The 21,583-nt window shown below is 46.4% G+C and overlaps 2 long non-coding RNA genes across 3 annotated transcripts in view; one reads left to right on the top strand and one right to left on the bottom strand.

Moving 5' to 3' along the window:
• Positions 1–6,444, top strand: part of LOC121104271 — a 211,626-nt gene extending 205,182 nt beyond the window's left edge. The window contains exons 3-4 of the long non-coding RNA XR_005836560.1: positions 5,340–5,581; positions 6,260–6,444. This is a non-coding gene — a long non-coding RNA (uncharacterized LOC121104271). The remainder of the gene's footprint in view (positions 1–5,339; positions 5,582–6,259) is intronic.
• Positions 6,445–9,764: 3,320 nt separating this feature from the next.
• LOC103678582 lies at positions 9,765–21,542 on the bottom strand. Of its 2 annotated transcripts, none has more exons than XR_572729.2 (3): positions 21,423–21,542; positions 19,129–19,412; positions 9,765–10,621 (listed from the first exon to the last, which is right to left on the bottom strand). It is a non-coding gene; the product is annotated as an uncharacterized LOC103678582 (long non-coding RNA). The 2 variants fall into 2 exon arrangements; XR_005836559.1 differs by lacking the exon at positions 9,765–10,621 and adding an exon at positions 12,394–12,732.
• Positions 21,543–21,583: the final 41 nt, after the last annotated feature.

Below are 21,583 nucleotides of genomic sequence, written 5' to 3'. Positions count from 1 at the left end.
CTGTGGGCGCCCTCTCCACTTAAAAAGACCCTTTCTCGTGAGGATTTAAAGCATATGCTTGCTTGGCCAAGGCTGTCAAAATGCATCACAGAGATGGTCCCAAACCAACCACTGAGTACCCCCCCGTCCTGATCAAAGCAGAAAAGGCAGACGTCCCGCTGCCCATGGATGCTGGAGCAGAATGTTGAGGGAGCCAGCTGGGACTGCAGGCTGACAGCCCCACTAGTCATGGGTTTGGGGGTGGGGAGCTGCTGTCCATGTGCTGCTGACCAGTTGGGCACCTGGACGAGCCCTGGACCCAAGGTATCTGAGGTGGATTAGTGACTACTCATGTCCAAAGCCAGAGCACAGCCACTTGGGCTAGACCAGGGAATCAGAGTCTGGCAGGGCTGGATGGGGAGGGTCATCCCTATAGGAGCTAGGTAGAAAAAAAACAGATGGTGCTTGTTCCCTGGAGGTGGGCGGAGGACCAGAGGAGATCCTGGAAGCCCCAAATCTGAAGCTAACTCTACAACAGGAACCTTCCTTGAGCACCCGCCATACGCCTGGCATCATGCCAGAGCTGTCATGCTAAGCCTCATGCAGTCCTCCTACCAGGCCTTGGGGGTGGGCATACTAGTGCCTCTCAGTTTGACAGAGAGCACAATGAAGCACAGAGACTGAGTGCCGTGACCAACTTCACCCAGCTAGCTTGTGGCACAGTTAGGATTTGAACCCATGGCTGCGTGAGCCCAAAGTTGGAGCCCCTAATCCCCCACTGTATCACTGCCCAGAGATCAGACTGGACATAACCTCATCACAGAGGAAAGGTGATGGTCAGGGGGACTGAGAACTTGGGGGTACAAGGGCTTCCCAGTGGGAGGCTGGCATGGAGGAATTCCACGTGTGGAGAACCCCAGCTCGGCAGTTGTACACCCAGGGGAAGATAAGAAGAGGAGGATTAGAGCGATTTGGGGGGAGTGGCAGGGTCATAGGTCCCAGCCTGGATCTGCCTGGAGATGGCGGGGGCGGGGGGGTTGGCAGGGCCAGGGAAGAGCGACCCATATTCTCCATCTCATCACTCTTCCTGACACCCTTGAGTCTGGGGTGCGGCCCCATTCTCTGCAAACTTCTGAGAAAAAGGGACTCAGAGGTAAAGTGAGTGGTGGCTGGCTTATGGTCATTACAACAAAGAGGCTGGTTTCAGAAGAAAGCTGCAAATCAGCTTGGGAGGTGAACCATCTGGGATCTTAAAGGCCTGGCCTTGGGAAGACTTCAGGTGAAGAAGAGGCACTGTGTCTAGGAGAGAAGCAAGATTGCATAGCTTCCTGGACTCTGCTTTTCTGGTTCCCTGGCTCAGACAGCCCGTATGTCTCAGGACACTAGGCCACTCTCATCCTATATTTTCTGAAAGTGTCTATTGAAACCATTTGCCTATTTAAAAGAACTGGATTGCTATCTTAGTATTGAGGTGTAGGAATTCTTCACATATTCCTGGTGTCACTACCTCTTTTCAGTTCTATAATTCATGGTTAACAGTGCTTCTGTGAAATGGGCTCTGCCGAGAAGATGCTTTCCCTCTCCTGATGGAGACACCTGTTCATACCTGCGTCCCCACCTGTGCAGTGGGGAGAAAGACTCCAGGTCCAGGTGGTTGCGAGGACTCAGTGAGGAGATGCCCATGAGGAGCACCATGGTCTGAGACCTGGCACCCAGGAGGACTGGGGCGGGGGGCCCAGGCAGGGGCCCCCAGTGCAGCACCTTGTGTGTGTCTGTTTTAAGCAGAGGGGAGAAGCAGAATAGTTGAGTTTAAGAGGGACTTAATGAGAAATCATAAACTTCTGACCTCGCAAATGTGTTGTTAAACAGAAAGAAAGTTGTGTTATACACAACTAATGGATCGGTGAACACTACATCAAAAACTAATGATGTACTATATGTTGGCTAACTGAACATAATAAAAAGAAAGGAGCAGAAAGGCAAGCCACAGACTGGCAGATACTATATTCAATAAAAAGGATACTAACAACTAAAAAAGGGCAAAGGATTAGAATAGCTACTTCCCAAAAGAAGACATCTGAATGGCCAGCCAGGCACGTGGAAGAGCGCTGAGTGTCATTTGTCAGAAATTCAGATTAAATCACAGTGAGATATCACTGCACCCCCACTAGGATGGCTGAAGTTAAAGAGACTGACAATACCAAGTGCTGGTGAGGGTGTGGGGTAACCAGAGCGCTGCTGCTTTGCTGGTGGGCTGAGAAAACATAGAGCCACTTTAGAAAACAGTGCATCAGGTCCTTCTAGAGGGGAGCAACACCCGCACAATGGTCCAGCGACGCCACCCACAGGTGTTGCCCTGAGACAAAGGAAAACAGATATCTCCACAAAGACTTGTATGCAAATCCTCAGAGAAGCTTTATTCATAATAGCAAAAGCCTAAAACAACCTCAAAGCCCATCAGCGAGTGAAGGAACAAATACATTTTGACATATTAGTGCAATGGGATACTAACTCAGCGTCGACGTCAGCGAACACCTGGTGAGCACAGTAGCATGGATAAACATCAAAATCCTGCAGAGGGAAAGAAATCAGGCACAAAAGAGTGCCTATTCTATTTTTCCATGTATATGAATCTCTAGAAAAGCCAAGTGGAATATATAATGATGGGAAACAGACCGGTGGTTGCTTAGAGCCTGAGGTGGAAGGGAGTCTCGACTAGGAAGGGGCCTGGAGTCCTTCAGAGAGGTGAGAATGTTCTCCACCTTGATCGTGGGGTGCTTACATGGGTTATATACATTGTCAAGACTCGTCAAAACACAGACTTAATATGGATGTATTTTACTGAGTGGCTTTATACCTCAATAAAGTTGACTGCAGGGATATCACTCAGACATGAGGCAGAGTCTTGACAAGACCCTCAGATATGAGGCAAGGACCCATCACCAGAGAGAGCCCCCACGTGGAGCCCCCTTCGGATTATACCCCCTTCACAGCCGCCTGTGCTGGGTATCTCTGTTTGCTCCCCCACCCTCCTTCCTGCTCTGTGTCCGAGAGGCTGACTGGAGTGGACTGTGTGGATGGTGCCCTGTGATCTTCCCGTCAGAATCACCAGCAGCAGGCACCAGCAGGAGATCCGAGGGCAGAGGACAGGGTGTTGCTGCAGGCCGCCCATGCCCCTGGACTGAAGGACATAACCCCCTCAAGGCAGCCCTGTCTGGATGGCTCTCCCTTCTGGGTTCTGGTACCCCTCCCATCTTCCCACCGTTTCTGAGTCTGCATTGTCCCAAAGCGCCCTACACCTGCCCACACTGAGCCATCCGTTGGTTAAACCCCCTTCAAATTCTCCTAATTCGAATGTGCCGCCTCTTGCTTGAGGGGATCCCAGCGGACAGAGCACACAATCTGGTGAAACAAAACAGAGGCTCTGACCCTGGCAGGAGAATCTGGGGTGCAGGTGCGGGTGGCGGAAGCAGCCTCCCTGCTGACCCCCCAAACACCCAACCGCACACTCTATACTAGTTTTTGGAGTGTCTAAAACATTCATGTAGAGTTTATAGGATATATACAAAGTGACCACCCTTGTACATCGCCAGGATCTGAGAAACCCTGTGTGAGCAGCCACCCCTTATCCCTTGGACTAGGGTGTCTTAGGAGCAGCGCTGGGACACTTGGGGCAGGATAATTCTCAGGGCAGTGTGTGGGGGGCTGTCTTGTGCCTTGTGGGTATTCAACAGCGTCCTGGCCAGTAGCACACTCCTACCCACCATATTTGCGACAATCAAATTCTTCTCCAGACGCTGTCAAATCTCTCTTGGTGGGGGGCAAAATCACCCCAGTGGCGAAGCTCGCCCAGGGAGAAGACCACCATTGTGACTTGGTGACAGTCAGGACTTTGATTTTTAGAGTTGTAACACCCATGCACACATCCCTAAAGCAACATGGTTTTGTTTTGCTCGTTCTAAAATTTGGTAGACATGGACTCACACGTACACGCTCTCGAGTCTGAACAGGCTGCGTCCTGCCGCTGAGCGTAATCGCCTGCTGTGCGTTTTCATCGCTGTGCAGCATTTTGTCGTGTGAACACGCCACCCTGTGCTGTCCTGCACGCTAGCACCGCCAGCCCTGGGCTGCTTCGCTGGGGCTGTGCGGAGCGGGGCCGCTGGGCATGCGCGCCTGCCGCTCTCCTGGTGCGCACGTGTGTGCGCTTCTCCAGAGCGTATACCTGGGAGTGGAATTTCTCCTCGGGGTCACAGAGGATGGACATTGTGTTTTGAGTAGTTGCATTAAATCAGCCTCCCACTGGCAGGGTGTGAACATTCCTGTTGTTTCACATCGTTGCCAACAGCTGAGATGACCATTTTTCAAACACTCATCAACTGATGCGTGCGTACATGTTATGTTCTTCACACCCTATTTGTCTGCACACCGTTGGGAGCCTGCCCCCCGCCCCATGCTATCCCAAGTGATCAGAGCTTTCCTCTGACTTTGCTGTGTCTGCCCGCATTGTAGCTGCCTCATTTCAGTCCCCTGTTTCTCTTGCCTGGGAGCCTCACAAAAGCAGGGATGTGTCTGTGTCCCCCAGTCCCCTTGCAGACCCTGTGTTGGATGAATGAATAATTCTTTTGAGGGGGGAGATCTGCATATATGTTAGCCTCTCCTTCTGACAAGAGGAGAAATGGGGCCCATAGCTCCAAGGGGAGGCAGGCAGAGGCTTTGGAGTCTTAACCTGTGTTTCCCAGTGGGACCCAAGCCCCAGCCGTCTCCCACCCCCAGCTGCTACTTGGGCTGAAAGAACAAAAAGACCTTAGAGTCCTCCTCCTTCTTATTGTTCCCTACCCACCCCCACTCCCAAATACACTTTGTCCTGAAAGCCACTTGGGATCCCAAAAGGAAGACAGCAGGCAGGTTGGGGGGACCTGCCACACTTCCCGCGGTGGCTGGATTTCCAGAAGGTCTCAGCTGGGGAGAGGGCATATGCCAGTGCTGTGACTGGGGCACCGCTGCAGTGCGGGCTGTTTGTTTCTCAGCTGCGTTTGGGGAACAGTGACATTGACTGTCATTTCCCATCCAGGAAGGCTTGGGGAGGGCAGACAGAAGGGCACTAGGGAGCCAGAAGCTATAGAGGCCAGTAGCCTGGAGTCCTGAGAGTGTGGGAACACGGAGAGGCAGGAGTGAGGGAGTGCCTTCCCCACAGACAGAGTGCATGGGTGACGGCCAGCGGGCCAGCCTGGCCTGGTGGAGGACGGGCCCAACAGATGGTCGTGGTAACTAGCAGGTGCACTTACTCAGGGCCCCCTGTATGCCTGGCAGCCTATTAGGTACTTTACGGGCATTGTGCTGTTTTCCTGTCTTACATCCAGGGTCGGCATCATGGCCATTATACAGATGAGGAGCCCAAGGCTCGGAGACTGGGAGCAGCTTATCTGCGGGCTGTGCTTCTGCAGCAGGCACACACTCCAGCCAGGGCTGTTGAGTGGACTCAGGACCCTCCCACTATGCTCATGCTCCTTGAAGGCAGAGCCACAACAAACCTTAGCCACATGAACCACGGAGGGCAGCACCCAGAGCAGAGAATGACTTCAGCAGCCTCCAGAGTCTGGAGGTAGGTGGGTTGGGGGAAGGGGGGCACGTGTGAGAGGAGGTGGGGCGGGGGGGGGGCGGTTTGGAAGAGCAGGGGAGCCCTTGAGAGATGAAGAGATTCCACTAGAGGGGGGGCATTCGGTGGTTTAAAGTGAAGGACCATTTTGGTTGCTAAGGTTACTGTCTACCATCTTTCTAGAGTATCTCCCAGTGTGCATTTTCAAAGTGTGGACAGTTTTGAAACCCTTTCACCCAGATGACCCCTCATAAAGTCTGAGGGAGTAGAGTTGCCGGATAAAACACAAGATGCCCGGTTAAATTTGAATTTCAGATAAACATCAAATAATGTTTTAGTAGAAGTATGTCCCAAGTACTGCCTAGAATATACTTGCAGGAAAAGATTATTTGTTGATTATCTGAAAATCAAATCGATCTGGGCATCCTGTGTTTTCATTTTGCTAAATTTGGCAACCCTAAGAGGAGGCCTGGACTGGTGTCCCCATTTTACCTGGAAAGGAACAGAGGCCCAGAGAAATTGTGTGGGGCGTGGCCGGCACCGGCACTGCACCCCGATCCCAAGCCCGGGCCCTTTCCACTCCACACAGCTTCCACCTCTGAGAGCTAATTGCTGCACGGAGTTGCAACCTGACATCTGGGGCATGTGTCAGACCACAACAGAGCCTGTCTTCCCTTTCATCAGGCCCAGCCGGGGGAGCTGCCGGAGCCCTCGGAGGGAGGGAGAGCCGTAACTTCAAAGGCCGTGTCACTGAGAATTCCAGCTACAGCCTTCCAGGTTTGCTTTTGGCTTCATTTCTTGGACTCACTTGGCTCTGGGAACTGAGGTTTTACTTCTATGTACTGAGAAGATACTGCTGCTTTTTTCCATTGGGGGGAAAATACCACCTTCGCTAAATGGTGCGTGGCCATTTTCCAAATTCCTTTACATGGATCCATTCATCCTCACATCAACCCCATGAAATGCCTTCATGTACTCTTGTTCCCATATTACAGATGGAATCATTGAACCTAAGGCATTCTGGGGGCTGTCCAGGGAGCACAGAACAGGGCTGGCTCTGCTTCAAAGGTCTTGCTGGGCCACCACAGTGAGGGGAAAATTATGTGATATGGGGAGTGGCTCCCAGATTCCAGAATATAAATCTCACCAAGCCAGAGCCCAACAAACCAAGTCCTCCCCGATTCTGCCTTCGTCCTCTGCCTTTTCTCTGAAGGAGGCAGTTTCAGGAGGCACGGAAGTAAACTAAGATTTGAACTTTTCCTCCGAAGAAGTGGTCCCCACATACATCTTTAGGACCGGTCAGTGCCTCCTCATGTCTTGCTCTCCTCCTCCTTCTGTGGGCTTTCTGTCGCTGGGGTGCAGCGTTAACATTCAAAACCACCAGCAATGATGCAAACTGTGTCCACTGATATTGCAGAAAGATTATCGGCCACGGGCAGAGAAAAGGAAGCAATCTGGGGTCCTGCTTTATTCCCTAACGGAAGAGCCCCTGCCCCATTCCTCTGGCCAGCCAAAGTCTCCTGGCCGACAGTCCCAAGGCTTGGTGATCAGGTCACCTTTGGGGGAGATGCCACGCTGCATGGGAGGGGCCTCCAGCCGCAGCACCCTCTCTTCTGGTGTGTGGCAGAGGGGTTCAGTCCTGTCAGCACACCATGTTGCCATGTGGTTTGCGCAGCTTTCCTTCAGAGCAGAGGTGGTCCTGGCCCCCATGCATTCCATTCCTTAAGTGTATCTGTGGGTGTGTGTGTTGGGGGTTCGTGCTGCCCTGGGTGCCGTAACCAGCTTCTCTCCTTGAGACAGCTCAGACGGGCCTCGGCTGGTCTCCTTGCCTTGCTGGGAAGTGGAGGGGGGGGGGGGCTGAAGCCTCAGACGTGGTGTGTGTGTGTGTGTGTGTGTGTGTGCGCGCGCGCGTGCACATGCACGTGTGCACATGCGCCATGAGCTAGACGGTCCTGTCATCCTTAGACAGAAAGGACAAGAGAGCCTCCACTCTCAAGCCCATTTCAACAGTCAGGACAAGTTAGAGAAAAAGTAGCCTTCCAGACTCACGGTTAAGAACAGGTGAATCGCCACAATGACAAGGCTACATGTACGTGTGTTGATCAACAGCTAAGCCCAGCTGCCTGGCCATCCCCTCCAGGGTGCCAGCATGTAAGTGAAGTCGTCTTGTATCCATGAGACCCAGCTTATGCGCCAGCTGAATACCACAAGGAATCTCCACTGATGCCATACAGAATAGAAGGATCACCCAGATGAGCCCTACTTGAATGCCTAACTCACAAAATTGTGAGAAGTAATTAAATAGTTGCTGTTTAAACATCTTAAAAAAAAAAAAAAAACCAAACAGCAACAGGCTAAAATGCACACGGATTACGACAGCCTCCAGGCTGGCTTCTCACTGTGCCATTCCCACTGCTGTCAGAGGGATCTCTCCCAGGGCTGCCCCTGGTGGGTAGCAGTTCCCTGATGGCTGTGGTACTGGGTTCAGATCCAGCAGCCAGCCACTTAAGTCCTCCTCCCCCATCTGCCTCTGTCCTCTCCTTCCAGCTTGTGCCCCAGGCTCCCCTGACCTCACGCTTTCCAGCCCCCATGCTCCTGTGAACCCACTCCCCCTCCACCCATAATCCTGTTGGCCTGGCTCAAGGTCTGTCTCTCCCTTCCACCCTCCTCTAGGTTCCCTGGCCCTGCCCACATCCGCCATTTTGTAGATGTCCCAAGGCTGTCCAAGTTTGTTATCTTTTTGTGATAATCACATCTCACAGGTGCCTAGAACTTTCCAACAGACAAAGCATATTCACAAGATACACTCACGTATTCCTTATGGAACCCTACAAAGCAGGGGTCACTCGCCCCGCTTTGCAGATAAGCCTCAGAGAAGTTACCTGCAGACTCTGATTCTAAATCCCCCTGTTTGTGAAAGCTGGGCTTGCTTCCAGGTCTGACGTTTCCTGACTCATGCTCTGTCCTCTACCCACATTGAAAATTCCACAGTAAAGGCCTGCAGGCAAAAGTGGGTTTCCTAAGTACCAGATGGGAAGGGGTCTAGGCTTTCTGACTCTGTTAAACCCTTTTAGAAAAGCAAGTCTCCTCAAAGACAGGGTTTGCAGAGCTTTATCATCAATTCCAGAATTAGAAAGAGGAGTTTGCATGCCTGGATGTGGGCTGTTGGCTTTTAGGATGTAGATGGGGTCTCTGCAGCAAGGTCACTCTCTCTCCCCCTATTGTCTGCCTTCTGCTCCCCACTGTCCCTGCATCCTATGATATCCCCTGCCTCTTTGGCTGTCAGCGGGGCCGGGGCCGGTGAAGAAGGAACCAAAAAGCTGCATGAAAGGGGAGGACACGCTCTGCCTTTCCAGAGATGCTGACCATGGAGGGGTTGGCGGGGGAGGGGAAAGGCACCCCAGGGCTTTGTGCTGGGGAGGACCAGATGCACCAGGGTCTGGGTCCCAACGGCGGTCCCACAGCGCCATCTAGTGGCATCCAGGAAGAACATGCGTGCCCTCATGTGGAGAGGGGCTCCGTGCAGGAGCCCAGAGTACCTCCTAAGCGCTAGAACCTGGGCCAGGAACTTCTGCACATTAAGTGGTCGGCTCACCTTGTTAATCCTCCCACCAGCTCTGCCTGGCGGGAGAAAGAGACTGGGCTTAGAGAGAGTAGGTGGCCCTAGAAGAACTTGGTTCCTCGCTGGGCCAAGTCAGAGCTGCTTCCAGCAGTGGCTCCTCATGTCCGCCTCCAGTGCCCTTAGCCCACAACCACCTGTTTCCCCCTGCCCCTGCTTCTCACTTGCCTCCTGGATGATTATCTGCGCTCTTCTCCTGTCAAGTCATTTCAGGGGCAAATATAAAATGTCTTCCGGAAGTAATAAGCGTCACTCACTGAGTACCTGCTCTGTGCCTGAGGCTGCTTAGAAGCTTTTGAGTATTCTCACTAAGCCCCATAGTAGCAGGGATTATCAAGCCCATTTTATAGAAGAGAAACCAAGTCTTGAAGAAGTGGAGTAAGGCATACAAATTCGCCCTGCCTGTACAAAACAGAACTGGGATTCACACCCTAAAGCCCTTAGGTCCCTGGTTTCCTGGGAGGACCCCTTGCTCTAATCATCATTGTCTTAGAGCAGCCTCTGCTGTGGTGGAAGAAAAACATTTGCAACAAGGAAACCCCATAAAACAGTAGTAAGTTTTCTACCAAATTCAGATCCATTTTCTCTTCATGGCTTATATAAAAATGGGCATCACTATTGTCACCATCATCAACATCACGTATTCCACAAAGATATAATGAACCCTGTCACTGTCACTGCAGGAGTCCAGCATGAATCATGGCCCCTGTCTGCCCTCAAGGTCACCATCACTGCCATTCTCTGGCTCTGATTAGGGTGGGCTCCTCTCATCTCTGCCTGGAGGCTGGACTCTTCTCGTCCTGCTTATAGTTATTCATGTGCTTATATGTTCATCTATTTAATGGATATTTGTTGAGCTCCTATTATGTGTCAGGCACTGTGACAAATAGTAAAGACACAGTGCCAAAAGACCCTGCCCTCACAGAGCCTGTAGTCTGGAAGATAAATAGATAATAACCAAGTAAATGAACAAGTATTTGATGACAGTCTTCATAAGCACTCTGAAGGCAGGACTGGGATACTATGACAGCATGTCATGGGACCCTGCCTTAGTCTGGGGGCTCCCCTCTCTGCAGCCTGCCTCACATCCTCCAGCCCACACTGATTGTGCACTAGAGGAAATTCTCTAGACACAGGTCCCTCCATCCTGGATACTCAGTGACATTTCCGGTTTCCAGGGATTTCATTGCTTTTTTTTTTTTTTTTTTTTGAGTTGCCTTATAGTTTGTATTACTTTGTGAGTCTTCATGAATTGTAGTTTTTTAAATCAGAAGAAAAACATCCCTTGACAGTCTGGGTTCATAAAATTCATGTTCTGCAATCTTGAATCACTCCCTAATGGTATCATATAGATGTCTGTGTCCTTCAGACTCCTTTGAGGAGGACTCCACTTCCATTCAAGACAGAGGAACAGGGACTAGATTTACCTGAAAGAAATAAACAAAAAAATACAAAATATATAAAATGATGGTTTTCAAAATACTAGACACCAGGTGATGAAGGACAGTGATCCCTGAGATGGGAAACAAATGAGGTGAGTCCTACAATTTTCACTCTTATTGACGTGAGAAGTTCTCCAGGCTATAGTGTAGAGAAGGGGAACCCAGCTAGAGCCCAGAAAACTCCCTGAGTTCAGGGGGTGGAGCTGAGAGTCCAGGGAGACCACAGTGGCCAGAGTTTGCCAAATATAGTACCAAAGATGCAGAGGGCTACACGCACAACTCTGAAGATCCATAAGGAGTTCCCTTCAAGTGTTCAGCAGAGTACTGGTCAGAGCGTGTGTATGAAGATACTACCTGAAACAGGGGCAGGGGAAACATCAGAAAGGAATAGAGAACAGTGCACTCAAAGGGCTGGAAATAGTGACTGTTCTGACCAGCAAGAAAAGTTCACAAATTATGGGACATTGGGTAGAATATTTGGAAAGGTCTTGTCTGAGTCATGTGAAATAATTAGCCCTATGTGGAACACTCTTCTAGACCCACCTAACAAATCATAAAAGAATATTCAGAAAGATCAGATGTTTTCAATTCACTTAATTGGATCCCAAACCAAGGCACAAGAATCTGTATAGGAATACTGAAATATTTGACACCCAACAAAGTAAAATTCACAAAGTGTGGCAATCAAACAAATTAATGGGCATAAAAAGAAGCATGAAAACATGATTAATAACAAGAATAATCAATATAAACTGACCCAGAACTGACACAAATATTAGAATTAGAAGAAAAGGACATTGACAGTGATTATAACTGTATTTCAGCTATTCAGAAAATTAAGTAGAGACATTGAAGACAGAAAAAAAGGCCTAAATCAAACTTCTGGAGATGAAGACTACGATGTCTGAGATTAAAAGTACACTGGGTTAGGGGCGCCTGGGTGGCACAGTTGTTAAGCGTCTGCCTTTGGCTCAGGGCATAATCCCGGCGTTATGGGATCGAGCCCCACATCGGGCTCCTCAGCTATGAGCCTGCTTCTTCCTCTCCCACTCCCCCTGCTTGTGTTCCCTCTCTCGCTGGCTGTCTCTATCTCTGTCAAATAAATAAATGAAATCTTAAAAAAAAAAAAAGTACACTGGGTTAGATTAAAAGCAGATTAGACTCAGCAGAAGAAAAGATTAGTGAGCTTGAAGCCATAGCAATAGAAATTATTCATAATGAAGCACACATAGAAAAAAGATTTTTTAAAAAGAATAGAGAATCAGTAAACTAAGGAACAACTTTAAGTGGCCTTATATATATGTAATTGGAGTCCCTGAAGCACAGAAAAACATTTGTAGAAGTAATGGACAAAAATTTTCCACATTCACTGAAAACTATATACCTGCTAATCCAAGAAGCTCAACAGATCTAAAGCACAAGACACACGAATAAAGCTACTCCAAGGCACATGGTAATCAAAGTATTCAAAACCGAGGAAAATGAGAAAAATCTTAGCTGCCAGAGAAAAAAAGACATGTTATGTCCAGAGGACCAACAGCAACAAAAAGTAGTACCACAGATTTCTCGTCATTAAAATGTAATCAAGAATACATTGGAGCCACATCTTTAAAGTACTAAAAGAAAAAATTGACAATTTAAGATTTTATACCTAGCAAAAAATATCTTTCAAAAAACGAAGGTGAAATAAAGATTTTTTTTTCAGACAAAAGATGTAAAAATTTGGTATCGGGGAAATGAAGAATGCCTTTGATGGGCTCATTGGTAGTCTAGACATGGCTGAGGAAAGACCCCCTGAGCATCGGAAGACACATGTATATTAAAAATAAATGGATGGAGAAAAATGTACCATGCTGTCATTAATCAAAAGAAAGAGAGTCACTATATTCAGCCAGAGCAGACTTCAGAGCAGGGGATGTTATCAGGGATAGAGAGGGGCATTACACAATGACAAAGGGGTCAATTCTCCAGGAAGACGTAACAACCCTTATGTGTATGTACCTACCAAGCACATCGAATATGTGAAGCAAAACCTCTTGGAACTCCACGGAGGACTAGATGAATCCACAATTATAGTTGAAGAATTCAGCAGCCCTCTATCAGAAATGGACAGACTTATCAGGCAGAAAATCAGTAAGGAGACAGTTGAACTCATTAGTACCATCAATCAACTGGATATCATTTGACATCTATCAACCACTTCATCCCACAACATCAGGATATATGTTCTTCTCAAGCTCGCATGGAACGTTCACCAAGATAGACAATGTTCTGGGTCATAAAACACACCTTGGCGAATTTAAAAAAACAGAAATCATACAGTGTCAGCCCTCAGATCACAGTGGAATTAAGCTAGAAATCAATAACAGGAAGATAGCCAGGTGCACACCGAGCATTTACTAAGTTTGACTGTACTTTGGGCCACAACACAAGTCTGTCAATTTAGAAAGCTTCAAGTCATACAAAATATGTTCTCTGACTGCAATGGAATTAAATTAGAGATTTATAACAAATATATCTGGAAAATCCTCAAATATGGAGAAACTAAATAATCCATGGGTTAAAAAAAGGAATAACAAAGAAAATGTAAAAGTATTTGATCCAAATGAAAATAAAAGCACAACATATAAAAATCTGTGGGCTGCTGCTAAAGCAATTCTTAAGGGGAAATTTATAGAATGAAACACCTACATTGGAGAAAAAAAAGATCCCAAAATAATGACCTCTGTTTCCACCTTAAGAAACTAGAAAAATAAGCGAACAAAGGGAATAAATAATAAAAATTAAAAAAGAAATCAATAGAGGGCGCCTGGGTGGCTCAGTCGTTAAGCATCTGCCTTTGGCTCAGGTCATGATCCCGGGGTCGGGAATGGAGCCGGATCGGGCTCCCTGCCCGGCGGGAAGCCTGCTTCTCCCTCTCCCACTCTGCCTGCTTGTATTCCCTTTCTTGCTGTATCTCTCTCTGTCAAGTAAATAAAGTCTTAAAAAAAAAAAAGAAAGAAAGAAATAGAAAACACAAGAACTAAGAAAAATATGAAAACAAAAACTGGTTCTTTGAGATGATCAACAGAATTGATAAACCTCTAGCTAGACTCATCAGAAAGAAAAATACACAAATTATTAATATCAGGAATAAGAGAAGTGATATCTTGATAGAATCTAAGGTTTTAAAGGCTAATTAGTTAATACTATAAACAATGTTATGCCAATGAATTTGACAGCTTAGATGAAATGAACAAATTCCTTCAAAGATACAGACTACCAGAGCTCGCTTAAAAAATAAAATAAAAAGGTATTGGAAGAGCCCTATATCTACTAAAGAAACTGGACTTTAGTTAACCTTCCCACAGTGAAAACTCAAGGCTCAGATGGCTTGATGGGTGAATTCTTCCAAACACTTATGGGAAAAGCAATACCAGTTCTACACAAACTCTTTCCGAAAATTGCAGAGGATGAAAGATATCCCAGCTGACTGTAGCCAGCAATACCTGATACTAAAACCAGACAAAGACTACAGGAAAAGTAACTACAGATCAGTCCTTCATGAAAATAGAATAAAAATTCTAAAAATGTTATCAAATCAGCCCAACGATATGTATTTAAAAAAAGGGACATCCTGGGGCGCCTGGGTGGCTCAGTTGTTGAGCATCTGCCTTCGGCTCAGGGCGTGATCCCGGCGTTCTGGGATCGAGCCCTGCATTGGGCTCCTCTGCTGGGATCCTGCTTCTTCCTCTCTCACTCCTCCTGCTTGTGTTCCCTCTCTCGCTGGCTGTCTCTCTGTCAAATAAATAAATAAAATCTTAAAAAAAAAAAAGGGACATCCTTATCAAATGAGGTTTATTCCAGGAATGTGGGGTTGGTTTAACATATGAAAAGCAATCAGTGTAATTCCCCATATTAACACACTATAAAAGAAAAACCTTATCGTCATCTCAACAGATTCTAAAAAAGCATTTGATGAAAATTAGACATCCATCCCTGAGAGAAACTGTCAGCAAACTAGGAATAAAATGAATTTCTGCAACCTGACAAAGGACAGCTATGAAAAAACAGCATTACACTTAATGTGAATGTGACTGAATGCCTCTCCTCTAAGATCAGGAACAAGACAAGGATGTCTCTTCTCACCACTGCTCTCCAACATTGTACTGGAGGTTCTAGCAAGTATGATTAGGCAAGAAAAAGTCGGGATGGGGGGGGGAGTCATCCAGATTGAAGAAGTAAAAGCTATCTTTATTCACAGACAACCTGATTGTTATGTAAAACACCTGATGGACTCTACAAAGAAGCTACTAGAACTAAAAAGTGAGTTTAGCAAGTTTGCAGGATACAAGAGCAATACACAAAAATCGATTGTATCTCTAGACTAGCAAAAATCATACATTGAAACTAAAATAACATTTACAATAGCATCAAACATATGAAACACTTAGGGATAAATCTGACCAAAGATATGATCTGTACATTGACAACTACCAAACATTGCTTAGAGAAGCTAAAGAAGCCCTAAATAAATGGAAAGATAAGCATCGTTAATGGGTTAGAAGACTCAGGATTGTTAAGATACCAATTCTTTCCAAATGGATTTATTTGGAGAGAATCGATTTGATTTAGTTGGAGATCTTCAGTTTGTTCTGGGATTTGATATACTTTTCATCAAAACTCCAGCAGGATTTTTTTTTTAAGATTCATTTGAGAGAGAGAGAGAGAGTGAGTGAGCGCACGCACACGCCAGTGCAGGGAGGACTAGAGGGAGAGAATCCCTGATGAATGGGGAGCCCAACACTCGGTGGGCGGCCCCCCCCACCCTGAGATCGTGACCTGAGCCGAAACCAAGAGTCAGATGATTAACCGACTGAGCCACCCAGGTGCCCCTCCAGCAGGATTTTTGTAGAAACTGAAAACCAGATTCTAAAATTTATATGGAAATGCAAAGGACATAAAATAGCCAAAACAACTTTGGGGAAAAAAAAGAAAAGGAAAGGAGAACAAAATTGGAGAACTAACACCACCCAATTTCAAGATTTATTATAACACCACAGTAATAAAAGAACAGTGTGGTATTGGCATAAACATATAAAAATAGGTCACTGCATGGGGCATCTGGGCGGCTCAGTCGGTTAAGCGTCTGCCTTCAGCTCAGGTCATGAGCTCAGGGTCCTGGCATCAAGCCCTGTATCAGGCTCCCTGCTCAGCAGAGAGCCTACTTCTCCCTCTCTCTCTGCCCCTCCCACCCACTTGTGCTCTCTTTCTCAAATAAATAAATAAAATCTTTAAAAAATAAAGGTCATTGGAATAGAATAGAGACTTCAAAAGTACACCCACACAGATATGGACGGCTGATTTTTTTAAAAGGTGCAAAGGGCAAAGGCAATTCTGCGCAGAAAGGGTAGTCTTTTCAGGAAATGATTCTGGAACAATTGGCATACATATGCAAAAATATACTTCATACCTCACACTATATTAAAAAAATAACTCAAAATGTACCATACATCTAAATGTGCAGTGTAAATCTATGAGCCTTCTAAAAGAGAACACAGGAAAAAGCTTCGTTACCTTGGGTTAGGCAAAGCACGGCAGATGAAAGAACACATTGATAAACTGAACTTCATCAAAATTAGAAAGTTCTCTCTTAAAGATGTTGTTAAAAGAATAAAGGGAAGCCACAAACCAGGAGAAAGTATTTGCGAACATATTTTTAATATAGGTCTTTTATCCAGAATATATAAGAATTCTTGAAATTCAATAATAAGAAAACAACCTAACTTTAAAAAATAGGCAAAAGATTTGAATAGAGAGCTCGACAGAGAAGATCCACGAATGGCAAATAAGCACATGGAAAGATGTTCAATATCATTAGTCGTTAGGCCAATGAAAACTAAAAACCACAGTGAGATACCCCAACACATGTATTAGAAGGGCAAAAATTAAAAAGACTGACCAGCACCAAGGGTACTGAGGAAGCAACACTCTCAAAGGCTGCTAGAGGAGATTTAAAATGGTTCAATGACTTTGGAAAACACTTTGGAAGTTTCTTGAAAAGTTCAATGCACCTTTCATATGATTCAACCATCCCACTCCTAAACATTTTCCCAAGAGAAATGGAAACGTATGTCCAAAGACTTGTACATAAATGGTAATTGGAGTTTTATTTCTTAATAGCCAGGGACTGGAAACAACCCCAAAGTCCCTCAGCAGGTGACTGGATAACAAATTTTGGTACATCAATATAATGGAATATTACTCAGCAATAAAAAGGTACAGGCTATTGATACACATGACAACATGGGTGAACCCTAAAATAATTATGCTGAGTGGAAGAAGCCGGACAGAAAGAGTACGTACTTAGGATGCCTTTTTATCAAACTCTAGAAAATGCAAGCTCATGTGTAGGGGAGGAGCTCAGTGGTTGCCTGGGGGAAGGAAGGGATTCCCAAGGGGCATGAGGAAACTTTGGGGGTGATGGGCATGTTTGTAACCTTGATATGGTGATGGTTACATGGTGTGTACACAGGTCAAAACTTATCAAATTATATGCTTTAAATATGTGCCATTTAGTGTACGCCAATTACACCCGAGTAAGCCTGTTTGTTTACTTGTTTATTTGTTTTTAAAAAATCAGCTGCGGATGCAGAAGGTGGCCAGCCACCTTTGGATTACTTCATCTTCACAAGACATACCAGCATAGAAAGAAAACTCATCGAGCAAGGCTGCTTACTGGGGTCATGTAGCTGATGGGGAGATTGTGATGTACTGAGGTAGCCAAAGTCCCAGGGCCGGAGGGGAATCGGTCTGGCCACTCATGTCTCTGGACTGCTAGTTCGGGTCAGTTCATTTCCATTTGAAATGTTTGTCGCCCTGGATGGGTCTTAAAGGGGACAGGAGAAATCCTGCACAGCCATGGAACAAGATGAGATGAGACCAGAACGAGGCTGATGTTGGCAGTAACGGTAGTAATGCTCTCTCTCACTGGCTGGGCACTGACTGTCACCCAGAGCCCCAGAAATTCATGTCTGTTCACCCTCACTCTTGTCCTCTGTGGAAGCTGCTATCATGTCATCTTTGAGAGGAGGAAATGGAGGTGGGGAGTAGCAAGGGCTGAGACAGCTAATGAGTTGTGGAGCTAGAATTTTAACTCATATCTTACCTGATCCCCAAGCTCTTACCATGAAACTGCCCCCATTCCCAGGCCAGTATACACATGTGAACACATGCGTATTCACCTGTACACAAACAAGACCATACACACACACACACTTTACATATATGTGTGTGTGCATGCACACATGGATTTACGTTCGTGTACATACGTATTTGAACACATACACACATTCACGTGCATACAAAATGGCCACCGATGCATACACACATGCACCCATATATGTCCCCTGAAGCCACACACATATACGCACACACATATGCATGACACATATACAGAGGCACACATGCTGAGAACACCCTAAGAATTTATATTCTGCTCTTTTGGTGCTGGCTTCCCGTTAGCAGCAACCACGGCAACCCACTGCCAGCCTCTCCCAGTCCAGGCCCCAGGAATCTTCAGGACGCTGCAGTCCTGAGTCTAAAGTGAAATTATGCTCAGGCCCCTGATCTGGGGACTGCACGCAAGTCAGGGCAATCAGATGCATCCCATTTTCTCATGAAAGAAATTTCTGACAGGCTTATTAACCTTTGAAAATACCAGCTCTCTGTCCAAAGGACTTCCGGAGTCCAGATCGAACTGAAAAATAATCTTGTGACAGACCACCCGGTTCTGAGCTGATGGGAATTACTTTCAACCCAGGCCAGCATGTCCCTCCGACAAAATGTTCCACATACCAAATCTGACAGCAGCCAGCTCTCGGGAGCAAGGGAGCCAAGTGTCAGCTATTATAGATCATATCCATGAAGGCTGTGACATAGGGTGATTGCTCTGGGCCTCCGTCATTGTGGGGGCATCGGGGATAGCAGGAAGGAGCTGGGCTAAGTGCCTTTGACACTTACGTCCCTGTGCTATAGGACAGAGAGTCTGCCTGTCATCACAGACAGATGTAGGCTTGGCCTCTGGCAATCATTTTCTCTTTTGAGTGTTCAGCTTGGGGTAGAATTATAGTTTGGTGGGTGCTGTCAGGAATAAAAAGACAGAGTGTCATGTGGAAAATTGGAGATAAATGGATTAACTCCAGGATTGGAGGAAGTGACTCATCCACCCCATTGTCTCATGGTGGAGGACAGTCTTCTTGTCTGCTCTTTTTGGGCCACCTTCTGGGGTCAGAAGACGGTCTGTATCATTTCTGGAAGTCTCAGTGTTTTTCCTTACCCCATGAAACACATGTGAAACAGCTTTTCTACCATAATAGCTGCCAGGGACCCCAAGTGTAGCCTTGTCTTTGCCTTGAATAAATTGGATGACCTTGGGCAACACCCTTAACTTTGGAGCCTCAACTTACACATATAGAAGATGCTCGTATGGATGCCTGTCCTGTCTGCCTTACCAATTTGCCATGAAGACCAGCAGGACTGATGAAAAGACTGCACTCCAAGTGACAGGGACGGTGGCTGTGCTTTGTCACATCTTTCAGCATCCTCATCATTGCTCACGGTGTTTCTGCTCCAACGTCGACTTTCACAGGCTTCCAGGCAAAAAGTTTTCCATCTTCCTCTAGAACTATCTGGGAACCCTGGAGTTTCCATCCTTCAAGGCCTTCCTGTGGCTTGGCTGTTCAGTTTTCCCTTGAACTCTGTGGGATATTCAACATCTTTCTCATCGCTTCCATCCCTGTTTTAGGCAGGAAAAATCTCTGTCACTTATAACCAGGTAATCTTAACTGATGAACATGTAACTCCCTAAAACTTTCCCTCTGACGATCTTCAGAAAGGCACAAGTACCTGCCACCCAACCGTCCTGCACCCACCCCATTTATGAAATACCAGGCATCAAATCCTGAAAGTCCTTTATCCTCAAAGTCTGCAAGGTAAGGGCTCTCATTATGTATCCATTTTGTAGGTGAGGAACTGAGACTCTGAAAGATGTGAGCATCTGTCCAAGATTACAGCTAGAACCAGGAATCTTGGTTGATACATGTCAGTAAAAACCCCACGTAAGGGAGATTAGTGAAAGGAACAGGGGAGGATCTCTGGCCAAGATAGCACCTTTCCCCATCTCTCACTTTCTCAAAGCACATAGTCTGCCATCTCTGCTTCTGTTCCATCTTCCTGCCTTTCTCTGTGGACTGGCTTTCTCTGCTTACTCATCAGGGAGTATATTGCTGGGAAAGGGAGCTCCAAACCTAACTTTAGTAATTAATTTCAAGGTTCTGCCATCAACTATGGTTTTTGTGTTTCTTAATTTGAATATTAAGAGAAAACCTGTTTGGTGCTTGGACAGCTGGGGTGAGCTGAAAAATGTCCTTCCTTCCCCAAAGATATCTATCTAACTCCTAGAACTTGTGACTGTTACCTTATATAGAAAGTCTTTACAGAAGTGATTAAGTTAACGATTTTAAGATGGGGAGATTATCCTGGATTATAAGGGCAGGTTCCGAACGGAATCATACATATCTTTATCAGAGTGAGGCAAAGGGAGATTGGGCACAGACAGAAGAGGTTATGTGACAATGGAGGCAAAGCTGGGAGTGATGCAGCCATAAACCAAGTAATGCTTGCAGTTACCAGAAGCTGGAAGAGACAAGGAGCAGATTCTCCCCTAGAGCCTCTGAAGGGAGTGCAGCTCTGCTGATACTCTGCTTTTGGCAGTGATACTGATTTCAAATTACTGGTATCCAAGACTGAGAGAGAATAAATTTATGTTGTTTTAAGGCACCAGATTGTTCTAATTTCTTACAGTGGCTACAGGGGACTAATACAGCAGTCAATGGATTCATTCCTCCTGCATTGGGTGTCCACTCGTTGTCCAAACAGTATTATCCAGGGGGATGTTAATATGAAAAACATAGCCAGTGAGGCCTACCCATAGCAGTGCCTATGGGAAAGAAGTAGGTGACAATCTTTAGAGAAAGGGAGACACTTGCATGCATCTCACTACCACTCCCTGACACCTGCTATCATGTAGGTGTGAGAGGAAGTGTTGGGAAGCACAGGGCAGCAGCCATGCCTGAATGCAGTACCACGATGAGGGCTCTCTCCTTCTCCACCCAAACAGGGAGTGTGTTCAGAAACAGCTCTTAAGGGGCAGTAGTGGAAAACAGGAAACGTTAGAAAATGAGTCTGCCTGTCCAACTAATTCAAACAAGTGTTAACATCCTTCTTTAGCTAGGCCTTGGGATGAGTTCTTAGCATAGGCACCAAACTACAGGGAAGAGAAAGACCTACACATCCTGGACAGCTGGTAAGAAAATAACAGGATCATTAAATCATTCACTTAGTCATTTATTCAACCAGTGGTTGCTGTGCATAGAGATGGACCAGGTTAGGTGACAGTACAATAAAATATGTAGAGCAATCCTCTTCATGGGATGAGAAAAAGAAGCAAAATAATCATAAATTGAGAAAAGGGCTATGAAATAAAGGAGTAAGTTTCTGAGACAGAATGAGGTGTATGAGTGGGTGGGGATGAAGGTGGTGGTGGCAGTCAGGCCTTGGAATCAGGAGTTACATTTGGCGTGCGGGAGGGTGTGTGATAAGTTTGAATGGATAAGTCGAATGGGCAGTTGGATTTAAACCTGGGGCTGGGAGAAAAAGTTTGGGCAGGAAATGGAAATTTGTTAGAGCTAAGGAAATGAAGGAAAGGTCCAGGAAAAAGAGAATTTAGAGTTGGTGTAAGTTTTACCTTTGGGTCTGTGCATGCAGAGGACACGAACATCTCCCACGTGTGAAGAAAACGTTTACAAGAAAATTGAAAAGTTGCGTAGCCCGGCCTCCTTCCTCCCTCAACCAGACTACATTTCCCAGAATGCCGTGCGTACCTCGCGAGACTCGAAATCGCTCAGA

The sequence above is a fragment of the Ursus maritimus genome, unplaced genomic scaffold, assembly GCF_017311325.1.
Source record: "Ursus maritimus isolate PB19 unplaced genomic scaffold, ASM1731132v1 scaffold_20, whole genome shotgun sequence".
NCBI lineage: Eukaryota > Metazoa > Chordata > Mammalia > Carnivora > Ursidae > Ursus > Ursus maritimus.
The sequence above is the reverse complement of the archived record's forward strand: the minus strand, read 5'-3'. Positions and strand labels throughout refer to the sequence as shown.